Source organism: Pseudorca crassidens, chromosome 1, assembly GCF_039906515.1.
Source record: "Pseudorca crassidens isolate mPseCra1 chromosome 1, mPseCra1.hap1, whole genome shotgun sequence".
NCBI lineage: Eukaryota > Metazoa > Chordata > Mammalia > Artiodactyla > Delphinidae > Pseudorca > Pseudorca crassidens.
Window position 1 is genome coordinate 147,648,254 of NC_090296.1, and position 12,786 is coordinate 147,661,039.

General features: G+C 40.9%; 1 protein-coding gene across 1 annotated transcript in view; it reads left to right on the forward strand.

The window, feature by feature from the left end:
* Window positions 1–12,786, forward strand: part of ADAMTSL3 (ADAMTS like 3) — a 366,545-nt gene that overhangs the window by 166,975 nt on the left and 186,784 nt on the right. The gene's annotated exons all lie outside the window — the stretch shown is intronic.

The window sequence follows — 12,786 nt, forward strand, 5'->3', positions numbered from 1 at the left end:
CTCATTTTAAACTGGGAACAGCGGTTGTACCGCCTTTGTGGGGTTATTGTCAGGATTAAATAACTCAGTCATGCCGAGCATTCCACATAGTGTCTGGCACCTAGAGAGAGCTCAGTAAATGCTAGCAATATTTTTATTGGAGATATTGCTCATATGGGTACCAAAAGATGTCACACCTCTAACATAACATTAAATGTAAACAGATTTCGAAATCAACACGTGGTCCGCCGGCACATTGTTTTTGAGAGAGCTACTGATGGGTGTGGAGGAAAGTCTTGTCAAAGGTGTCAAAACACAGTGAATTGTACGAGAAACTAAAGATAGAGGAAAGAATAAGATCCAGAGGAAGACAGTGAAGAACCAGGCAGGGCTGTGAAGAGTTAACTAGGACAGCTTTGGGATGAGAGGACTAATGCGGGAAAATCATCACCAGCTCAGGCCTTGGGGAAGTGTCTACAGTTACTGTTGGCTTTAAAAAGTGTGGAAATCTCATCAGAAAAGATGTCATCTTGTCAGGGTCTGAGAGAGATTAGAAATTGAGAAAATTCTAATTGAACCAGAGTAGAAGCTGAGTGAAATTGGGTCAAGACCAGTCTTTTTGGAGAAGTATGTGGAGGAGGCCCTGGGGTGGGAGGGGATGGGATGGGGGCTGTGCTGGCTGAGAGGGGCTTACCTGCTTGACTGTATCGTTCCTCACTCTTGATAAGGTACTTCATATCCTCTCTCTCTCTCTCATTGAATTTCAGCTTTGGGATTATAGATCCTTTTGAGAATCTATTGATAATTATGCATTTTCTCTCCAGAAAAATGCATGTGTCCCCGTAAGCCCCAAATTTGCCATTCTGATTTTTTTGAAGGGGTCTCAGACCCCTGATGCCAGTTCAGGGCAATCCAGGAGAAGGGCCCCTAAAAATCTAATATTTTTGATTAATTTCTGCAAAGGAAGGGCAGCTGGAGCTCACAGACAGATCCCTGAATGCAGCGAGGAGAGCTATGCGGTGAGAGCTGGGGGCATCCCGCCGGCTGCTGACGAGTCTTCAGGCTCTATATGCCTGTGCTGGGGCTGAGGCTAGACTTAGCAGAGATGCCTGCCTGCATGAAAACTCGGTGTTTCTCATCCTCGCTTTTCCTTACGGCCCCTTCATGTCTGTTGCTGCTCTGAATCTGGCCAGCTGAAGCTGTTTTTTGGCTGGGGTTTTCCGCGGGCCATATGGAAGCACTTCCCTATAATCGTGCTTTGTGTGAAAGAAATGTGGGAAACGAAGCCACGTCAATCCCTAAGTGTGCATCACCAGACCTGTGGGGTCCACCAGGCTCCTCCGTCCTCACCTTGCCAAGCAATCATTTCGATCTTCCCCGGGACTTACACTGAAGGAGGCCGTGGCCGGGAGACGCTATTCGCACAGCCCTGCTCTGGAGAAAGAGCACAAGGTTGCTCAGGGGCCCTCGTTTCCATCCTGCAGGGAGGCAGATTCAAGGTGTAAGAGCCTGGAGCCAAAAGCTTTGCCATGAGAAGTATCAGAAACTAATCCACATACAGCATGCATATTTCCTGTTCACAGGCAGAAGGAGAGAGACTGAACTAACAACTGGCATCGATAACTTTGGCTGTTGGAACAGGGAACTGGAAGCCACTCCGTTTTTAAAGAGGGAAAACTCTAAAAGCAGCAACACCCCTATTTGGAGCATCTTGATTTGGTACTTAGGGACTCACTTGTTTTACCAGGTTTGCCCATTATTTTGGTCGTGTCCACACAAGGGCATGCACCCATGAGACAAATAAATAAGCTCAGCTTGTCTGATATGAGCTGTTGATGTAGTTGACCCTTGAACAACACGGGTTTGAACTGCATGGTTTTGGATTTTCTTCAGCAGTAAATACTACACGACTAAATAATCTGTGGTGGGTTGGACCCACCCACTCGGAACTGCGAACGGATATGAGGAACTGGGTATAAGGAGGGCCAACTGTAAGTTATACTCAGATTTTTTTTTTTTTGGCCGCACTGTGTGGCATGCAGGATCTTAGTTCCCCAACCAGGGATTGAACCTGTGCCCCCTGCATTGAGAACACGGAATCTTAACCAGTGGACCGCCAGGGAAGTCCCTATACTCAGATTTTTGACTGGAGGGGGTTGTCGCTCCTAACCCCTGCGTTGTTCAAGGGTCAACTGTACATTTTTCCCTGGTGGCAACTAAGCCTATTGATACAGTGATGCCTAAGGCTGAGCTGGAACACCAGCATGACGCTTAACTTTGGACATTGTGAAGATAACCACACCTTCTTACAAAGCATCCCTGTGTACTCCCGACAGATACAGCATCCTGGGCTAGGCGGACTGTGGGGCTGCCTCACAGGGTAATTCTCACAAGGTTTTCTCTTCATACACTCTTCATTTCTCCTTTGACTGTCATTTCCAAAGATAACCTGTGCATTTAACTTATTCCATAACAAAGAAGACTGTATTGGCTTGCTGGCATGCTAAACAGATTGGTTTCCCTTCCTCCTGCCTTCTTATTTCATTTTTTTCTGCCTCCTTATTCATCTTTCTTGGGCAAGATTCTGATGGATAAAACTCTTATGCTAGAACTGTGTGTGGCAAAAGAATATTCAAACCAAAGACCCTGTTCATTTTATTTATTTTTGACTTTGTTACTTTTTAAAAATATTTCTTGGCTGTGCCGCACAGCTTGTGGGATCTTAGCTCCCCGACCAGGGATCGAACCCGCACCGCCTGCATGGAAGTGCAGAGTCTTAACCACTGGACCACCAGGGAAGTCCCAGACCCTGTTCTTTATAATGGGATGTTTCCCCATTTAATTCACGAGAGAGAGCATGGCATGGAAGAAGATCCCAAGACTGAAAATCTAGAGCCCTGGGCTTTCGCCCTTGCCTTGCTCTTTCCCATGTTTTTATGCTTCTTCTATGTCCTCCGCATGAAAAAAAAAAGAGGAAAATGACATGTAGGTGCTGTTGAGAAAGAGTGTCATTGAGGCTGATTTTCACAGGGTAGCCGGACTGACCAGGAACTCCCCAGCTTAATACCTCTTTGTGAATTGCCTTTAGTTTTACACTTATAATAAAATCCATACCCCTTTCCATGACTTTCAAAGTCTTGTGGATCAGGCTCTTATGTTATGTCATGTGTACCATTTTGCCCCTCACTCACTAGTCTCCCGTCATTACTGACTTTCTGGATGATTTTAGAATGCAAGGTGCCCTTTTCCTCCATGGCTTTTGCTTCGACCAGTCCCTGAGCCTGGAACATGCTTCTCCCAGCTCTTAACTGGGCTACCTCTTTTTCAACCTTGAGCTCAAGGGTCACCTCCTCAGAGAGGTTTTCTTTGACCCATCTACCTGAAGCCAGCCCTTCTCTTTTCTATTTCCTTCTTAGCCTTTATTGCAAGAAGTAATTATTTCATTTACAGTTGTCTCGTAAATAACATGGGTTTGAACTGTGCAGATCCACTTATACGTAGAGTGTTTTCAATAGTAAAGACTACAGTACTATATGATTCTCCGTTGGGTGAATCCCCAGATGCGGAGCCTTGGATACAGAGGAAACACGGATACGGAGAGCCAACTATAAATTATACACGGGTTTTCAACTGCGTGGAGGTTCAGTGCCCTTAACCCCCGTGTTGTTCGAGGGACAATTGTATTTGTTTGTTTAATTGGTCTCTCCTACTAGTCAGGCGTTGCAAAAGCAGACACCGTGTCTGGGATTTTCACCATTTTATTCCTAGTGCTTGTACAGCCCTGGGCACGTCACAGGAGCTCAATAACTGTTGCACGAATGAATACAGGCTCTTTGCTGGAGACAGCTCTGCTTCCTATTATGTTTTCAGTGAGACTAAATAATATTGTGCAACAGAACTGGACTGGAAGCCAAAGCCTAGGGTAATATCCTCTGCTTGGCCACTATCTGCGATCTCAGGCAAGATCACAGGAACTTCGGCTTTTTCATCTGCGTCCTGAGACTGTTCGCATAGATGATTTGTAAGACATCTTTTATTTCTGAAAGTCTATGAAATATATTTGTAATTTATTCCTTCTTTTCAAACACAGAGATCTTGGGATTAAATGGAGGTTAGAGAAGTAAGTCGTAGGATCTCATATGAAGAATTTTCCAAAGCTTTAATGAACAGGTTCCACAGAGATGGCTTGTCTTCTTAAAGAGCACAGGAGATTTGACGTATTTATCTTTGTTTACACAGCCTTCTTGGCCCCAAATTCCCTGTCTTTGGTGATAAGGATGCCTTCTACCCACCCTGGTACAGGGAGGGTAGCTTCCCCTGAGATTTATCTCCTGCTTTCCTCCAGTAGAGGGTCAGAGTGTCCTTCTTGCACTAGCTGTTTCTCAAGTACCTTTAATTCAAAATAATCAGTATGCCAAAGTGGCATATTTGGGGGTGACATATTCTGAACCTCTACATCCCATTACAGAGTCAGAAGGCAAATGACCATTTAGTCCTCACCAGGCTCTTGATTTCTTAGATGCAGTATGAAGGGCAGGATGCTGGGGAACATCTGGACAGAAAGATGTTGTTAGATGCTGTATGTAACATAGCCCCCTCTACCGCATGTTATTCAAAGCTAGTCCTGGAAACGAGCAGCAAGGTATACACTGTTAGGCACTCGGCCTGTTACCGTGCTCTTTTGGGGTAAAGGCATTTTAAGCCCTTAAAGAGATATACCTCCAGGTTTTTTCTACAGAGACACCAGGGCTAATAGCTAAGGACACTCATTTGCAGATTCAGCAATAAGAGACATCCATGATGTAGCACGTGAGCAGCTCAGGGCAGGAGTAGGGATGTCATCGCAGGGCGGGTGTAGGGATGGGAATCGGTTTCCAGCGTGCAGCCGGTTGCTCTCACCAAGTCAAATCCCTGCCATGTCCCTTCTCTACTTTTGAAAAGACGGTTGTTAATTTCTGATTTTTACTTTGCCCGTGTTTGTTCCATGGCACGTCTCATTTATCCCACCTCTGTGTCAAAAGGCATTATGTGGACAGTCCTCCAGGTTCAGAATCCGTGGAGCCACACACTGGCTTTCCCTTCCTTTGTCCCCTCAGTCCCCCACCACACCCACAGAGGGACCGATAGACTCGAATCAAACTTGGCTACCCTAATTTGGAAAGTGGTCAGCCCCTGTTCTACACAATGTCGTTTTAGGTTAAATGATGCCAAGTGGTTATGGGTGTGTAAGAGCATTAATAAACACAATTTTTGTGTTTATATGTTTTTCAGTTTACAGAATGAATGCTTTCATACCCATTATCTCGCTTTAAAGGAAAATAAGTATTATTTTTCCATAGGGTTATTATTATTATTAGCATTAGCATTTATTCAGGTACTTTTCTTCCTTTTTTAAAAAAATAACTCCTTTGTTTTTTGGGAATGGAGAGGAGATTGGAGGGTGTGTGTGTGTGTGTTTCAACCTAAAAAAGCTGAAGAAGATACATGCAGGGTCAAGAAAGTAACAGGAAATACGCTATTGACCGAAAGTCTTGTTCGGCAAAATACCCAACCAGATTTTAAAAATCAAAAAACAACAAAAACCAGGCATGGAAAAGTGGAAATGAGGTTGTTGAAGTGAGAGTAATAAAAGAGTCCATCTCCTTTCTTGTGTTACCACGGAATGTGTGTATTTAGGTTGGTGTCGTTCTAGTTTGACTTTATAGTGAAAATAAGTGATCTGGTATAAATTGCAGTCCTTCTGGGCTGAAACTGATGTCTATTGATTAGTTAATGTTGTGTGGACAATTTATTTCCTGTACATCTTGCTACTTAGCAAAACTGATTCTGCGGCAGGAAATGAGAAACAGACAAAATATGATGGAACAGCTGGACTTGAGCGTTTATGGGTGGGAGGGAAGGTAGGTGGGAGGGAAGTCAGTGGAAGCAAACTTCGTAGATCCTTGGGTCAGCCCAGTGATTGCAAAATCAAATAAGTGAAACTCATAAAATCAAAGTCTGTAAAGAATATACTTGTGATGGGAGAGTTTGGGTTTAAACAATTATAACTTGTTCCAACAGTAGAAAAGTTGAGTGCAGTTTTTGGTTCCGACCTCAGCCCTACTAATTAGGAAGTCTGTGATCTTGGGCAAGTCACTTAAACTTGCAAAACTTCAGTTTTCTTAATTGTAGGAATGGGTTTTTACTAGAACAAAGGAGGCATGTATCTCAGGTTACGTAGGATCGTGCCTGGGGGCATAGTATGTGCTCAGCGTGGCGTTAATAACTTTTGCTTACCCAGTCCTACTGGTGGTTAAGTTCTCTTCTGAGCCCTTTGCGTGTATTATGTTATTAAATCCTCTCAACAACCCCTTGAAACAAGTATTCTTATTATCCTCTTTCTACAGATGTAACTGAGACACAGGGAAGGTAGGAACTTGCCCAAAGTCATACAGCCATTGTAAGAGGCGGAACTGGTATTCCAACCCAGGTTGTCTGGCTCCAGGGTCTGTGATCTTAACCACGATTCCATATTGCCTCTCCCAGTAGTTTGTAGAGTAAAAATAATGCAAATGACATTAAAATTGTGATGAGAAGAAGCCCTGGAAGATGGCACAGTGAGTAGCAGTAGCAATGATCTCTTACCCCAAATTTCAATGAAAAAATTTTGAAATAGTTCCAAATAATGAAAGTGTTTCCCAGGAACCAGTTCCCAGCACCACCACCAAATCTGGGTGTTCCCAGACGTGGACTTGCTGTTATGAACATCGTAGGATGGGGTAGAGAAGAAGCCTTCCTCCATCTGGTGTGTTCTCAACCATTGGATTCTACACCATTAGAAAGTATAACATTTTAAAGCAGCCTCAGAATCAGACCTGATTGGTGGCCTCATATGCAGACTTGTGAGAGGAGGTTTTAAGTGGTCTATGCTTAACCTGTCCTGAAGCACAAGAAGCAGCTTGCTCCTATGAGATCTGGGTCTAGCTCCAGACTGAGGGGGAATTAACCTGGAGGCCATTTGTCTGGGGCTTAAAAGTGTCCCATTGTAACAGGGGAGACAAGCAAAGCATGATAGCAGTATTTATATCAGAACTAGTAGAATCTCAGGCAAAAAAAAAAAAAAATCAAAGAGGAGTATGTTATATCCACCAATAATCAAAAAACAGTCTTAAAAATTTGTGAATACCATTACACCAAACTGTATAAAGAAAACAAAGCCCTATAGGTCTGTAAGAAGAAATTGAAGCAAATAAAACTGCTATGAAAGACTTGAACACACTTCAGTCAGTAGGAGCTGCACAGCAGAATTAGTAATGTTACATTAACAGGTATTATTGACCATTGAATTTTGACGGAATGTAATGTCTTTTCAAGCACTTATGGACCATTTACAAAAACTGATTCTATGCTAAACTCCAGAGAAGATTGTAAAAAAAAAAAAAAACCTCAATAAAACAGAAACCATCAGAAGAGACCTCGCCCTGCAGCTGCACCCATCCATTCTTTGCTCCCTCCCATCACAGAGTCACAAGTGTCTTTCTTCCTTTCCAAGGCTAATGAATCCCTCCATCTGTGTCCTGGATTCCAGCCCCCTCTACTTCCTCAGGGATCTCATCCCACCCATCATCCCCTCTCTCTTCTTTATCCTCTCTTGTCTCCTTTTCCCATCAGGGTTAAATGTGACCAGATGTCTTCCATCTTAAATAGAAGTATAATTTACAAAATATGTGTGTGTGTATATATGTATACATAATATATGTATACGTATATTAGTATGTGTGTATATATACATACATTTTTTTTTTTTTTTTTTTGCGGTACGTGGGCCTCTCACTGCTGTGGCCTCTCCCGTTGCGGAGCACAGGCTCCGGACGCGCAGGCCCAGCGGCCATGGCTCACGGGCTCAGCCGCTCCGCGGCATGTGGGATCCTCCCAGACCAGGGCACGAACCCGTGTCCCCTGCATTGGCAGGCGGACTCTCAACCACTGCACCACCAGGGAAGCCCCATCTTTTAAACTCCATATCTCCAGCTACCACCCTAATCTTTCACCTACCTTTATTGACAAGTTTTGGAAAAACTGTTTACATTTCCTGTTTCTCCTTTTTTGTCATCATTTATTCCTCAAACCACAGCCTCCTGTGCTTACTACCCAGTTGAAACTGCCTTTACAAAGCCCATTAACAAGCTCTTTACTGCTTCATCCATCAGCACTTTAAGCCCTCATCGGTAGAACATTTGGTACAGCTGGCCCCTCCCTCCTTAAAATTGTCTACCTCACAAGGGTTCTCACTTTATTTCTGGTCAGACCTAGAATTGTGCCATTTCCTGCAGAACAGTAAAGAAATGCTGAAAAGTTTGTGACTACAGAACCATCCCTGCTTCCTGGACCTGGAGTTTTCCCTCACCCTGGGTCAGCGCTATTGGAAACATAGCTCCCAGATGCTCTGTAGCAGCATGGTATGGGGGCTGCTGGATGGGCAAATTCTTGGGCCCCACCCTAAACTTCTGGGTCAGGATTTCTGTGGGAGGAGCAGGAATCTGTGTTTTAATAAGTTCTCCAGGTGATCCTGGGAGGCAGTGCCCTGTAAAAGTACCACAGGGACGGCAGATGTATCCAACTGTTCTGTAGGAGAGTTACAGAAACAGAAGGGAATTGCAGTTTAGGAGGAGAATGCATTTAAAACTGTACGGCATAGATTACTTTTCCATAATCTAAGGACGTTGAATCCTTTCCCTACTTCTTCTTCTTTTTTTTTTTGGCTACACTGCAGCATGTGGGATGTTAGTTTCCCAACCAGGGACTGAACCTGCTCCCCCTGCATGGGAAGCGCAGAGTCTTAACCACTGGACCACCAGGGATGTCCTAATGACATTAAAGCCTTACGTGGGGACTCTTACAGGTTGCTCCAACTTAGCCTTGCCCAGCTGCCCTGCAATGTGCACTTCCCCACAAGTTAGTACTGTAGGCGACTGGGGGTTCATTGCTCCTTACACACATTTCCCCCGAGTTTGAACCATCTGGCTAAAATAAAGTGCCAGGGGTTCTAGTCTAAGAGGTTTCACTTAAGTGTGTAATTGTCAATGGATGGTAGTTGGAACACACACACACTCACATACACACACACATGCACACACTTACATAGGATAAATGCTTCTCAAAGACACTATAGCCTAGTTCACAAAGATTTTGAGAGAGCGCTTAGCCCAGTTAATCTACCCAAACAGGATTTCTTCAGCTCAAGAAAGCTTTCTAATTTATTATTTTCAAAACAATTTTTGTTACATAGATGTCTCTTTTATTTAGACCATTTATTTTTTCATAATATTGACTTTTTAAAGCGTTCATCCCAGTTGTCTTATAGCATTTCCCATATCCTGTGTTTGTCTGATTGCCGTTTAATTTGTTGATCTCCCTCAAGTATTTCCTATGAACTGAGCCGTGAGGTCCAGGGCTTGATTAGAACTGGATTGAACATCTGTGTGATGTCAGCCTTCCCAGTATTAGTAATGCTATGTTTGATCACTTGTCTAAGGTGGGGACATACAGATCACTCTGTTACGTAGATCCATGTTTCCTTGTAAGAAACCTGCAGGGTGTTATCTTAAAGTGTTAAATATTCTGTTTTGCAACCACTTCTCACATGATAGGTTTAGCATCTATTGTTGCTCCTGGCTTGAAACAGTACTTACACTGGGGTTTGGTTGCAAGTGGTAATTTTCTAATTCTATCATTACCTCTACATTTACTTGCAGACATTCTTCTGTAAAGAAGCTCACCAGTCATTTTTTTCATTTCTCACTCTCTATTCAGGGATTTTTATTTATTCAATGTTTTATAATATAGACAATATTCATTTGGGGCCTCATATAGTCCAAAATGTGGCCAATGGGAGCAGTTCAAGGTGACTCCTTTTGACATAATTCCGTTGGATTTTAAACACTGCCTTGCATTCTAAAACAACAAGGTGTTTTAGGCTCTCTTTGAATTTTTTTCCTTCTCCAGACCTAGAATTGCCTGTATTTTCATGGAGCCTTGGTTCTTTTCAGTGGGGAATTGTATTTAGAGCCCAAGATATAGGCAATACTTATTATTCCTGGGGAATCATTGCTTCCAGGCCCTTTTCATTACAGAGAACTTTGAAAGTACAGAAGAGAGAAAAATGAAGACTTCACATCTACGGGCCTATTTAAAGTTTATTTTATGGTTTCTTTATTTTTATCATTTTTAAATAGAGGTATTTCTTGACAGAAGTCAGAAGCAAATAAAAAGTTGTCTGTACTCTGTGTTATTCATCAACATAACATTATTGACTCTTCTACCTTAATTAATGACACAGTGAAGTACATGTGTTTGGTTACTGTCCTTAGCATTTTGGTCAGCCTCAGCTTACTAAGAATTGTAGTCATTCTGACTCTACTTGGAGATCCTGGTCACCCTCTGTTATTGTAGATGCCATCTTAAAATCTGAAGCCACTGGAAAATTTCCTGAATAATTAAAAAAATAACATTATAGAAAAAAATCAGTGCATTGTTTATTGTATAAAATTTGGAAAATACATAAAAAACACATTGAGTATGATGTTAGCTGTGGGTTTGTCATATATAACAAATATATATGCCCTTTGTTATTTTGAGATATGTTCCTTCTATGCCTAATTTGTTAAGAATTTTTAATCATGATTGAATTTTGTCAAATGCTTTCTCTGTGTCTATTGAGATGATAATATGATTTTTTCTTTTATTCTGTTAATGTGATGTATCATATTTGTTGATTTGTATATGTCGAACCATCCTTGCACCCCAGGGGTAAAGCCCACTTGATCATGGTGTATGATCATTTTAAAGTGCTGCTGGATTTGGTTTGCCAGTATTTTATTGAGACTTGTTGCATCTATAATATATCCATTAGGGACATTGGTCTACAGTAGTTTTTTTCTTCTTGAATTTTAAAGTAGTTATATCATTTACAAATAAGGTTTTTAAATTTTTTTATTTCCAATATATATTCCTCTAAGTTATTTATTTTGTAATTACATTGACAAGGATAACAATGTGGGGAAAAAAATGATGATGATAATCTTTGTTTTGTTCCTGACTATGGTGGAAATAATTCTAATGTTTCACCATTAAATCTGCTCATGGCTTCTGATTCTTTATTAAATTGAGGGTTTTTTTTCTGTCTCTGGCTTTGAAAGGAATCATTGTAATGCATGCTGAATTTTGTTAGCTACTTTTTTTTTTTAATTTTAGAATTTTATTTATTTTTTATATAGCAGGTTCTTATTAGTGTTAGGTACCTTTTTATATTCATTAAAATGATCATAATGTTTAACTCATTTGATCTGTTCATATAATCAGTTATATTAATAATTTTCCTAATGTTGACTCAATCATTCATTTTTATAATATGCTCTATTTAGTCATGATGTATCATTCTTATGATAGAGTTCTGGAATTTACTTGTGTTATTTTATTATTTTTACATCCACAGTCATAATTAAGATTTAGTTCACATATTGATTTATGTGATCTCTGTGTGTGATTTGGGTATCTGAGTTATTTTAGCTGTGTATCACTACTGGGAAACTTTCATTCTTCCTATATCTGCAGCTTACTTGTTTGCTTTAAGGGTTTGCAAACTCATCCAGCAAAACATTTGGGCCCTGGTTCTTTATTTTCTTCTTTCTCTTTTTTTCTTTTGTAAATAGTGTTTTTAGCTTTTTTAAATGGTATTTTAAAAGTAACTTAGCAGTACATTTTCATTATAGAAAACTCAAAACGTGTAGAACAATGTTTCCCTTCACGCACTCCTAGAACTCTTTTCTTTTCTCAGAGGTAACAGCTGTCAATGGTTTGGTGAAAGAGAATGGAGACTTTTTTTTTTTTAAGTATTGTTTATTTACTGGACCTGGGGCAGATTAGATACACAACCAATTTTAAATTTACATCTTTTAACTCAATTTTGAAGTGTTTTCACACACACATGCACACAAATTGGCATGCAACGGTTGTCCTAAGGTAAAACACAGTCACCTTAAACTGTTGCAAGTATTTTCACCCAAGGTTGAAAAATTGTTTATCCTGAACATGAAAACCTGTAACAAATTTAAATTAATTGTATAAAACTCGTTACTTGTAGTTTTCCCCTTGCGAAGATCCAAAAATAATGTACACGTAGCTAATATACATCAGTCACAACATAATCCTGGATCATCCCCACACCAAAACTAGATGCTCCTTTAATTTTAAACCCATCATCAGAGGCCAAGAGAAAGTCATTTCGTTTTATACAAAACAAAATTCACATGTGCCAAAAAAGAAAGACCCAAGAAAAACAGAAACAAACACCCTAGTACTGACAGTAATGTTCAGTGCACTAATTGAACAGTGGCCAAATGCCAGTGATCAAAAATAAAATAGTGGCTGTATATCACTGCAAAGAAATCCAAGAGGCTTTTAACCCTTTGGCATCAGAAACCCAGATTTTTCCAATTATGTGAATGCATACCTCCTCCGTGCCAAGAGTAGAGAAAGTGGATGAGCCAGCGTAGAAAGAAAAAGAACCACCATTCACTGCAACACCCAGAGAATTGTCTTTAATAGACACTTCTTACAAGGTTAGGCAGAAACCAAAAAATGGTTTTTAGCTGCTTGTATGAACAATTTTAAGTGGAGGCGATTGAGTTCTGAGGTTCAAAGTAAAACTTTAAAGGGGAAAAAGGTTGTTGGTTTAAGTCTTATCTTTAAAGCAAAAGCAAGATAGACAAAGTATAAAAGTACCAACCAGGTAGCATCCTCTAAGTCACAGAGCTGTGCCATTAGGCT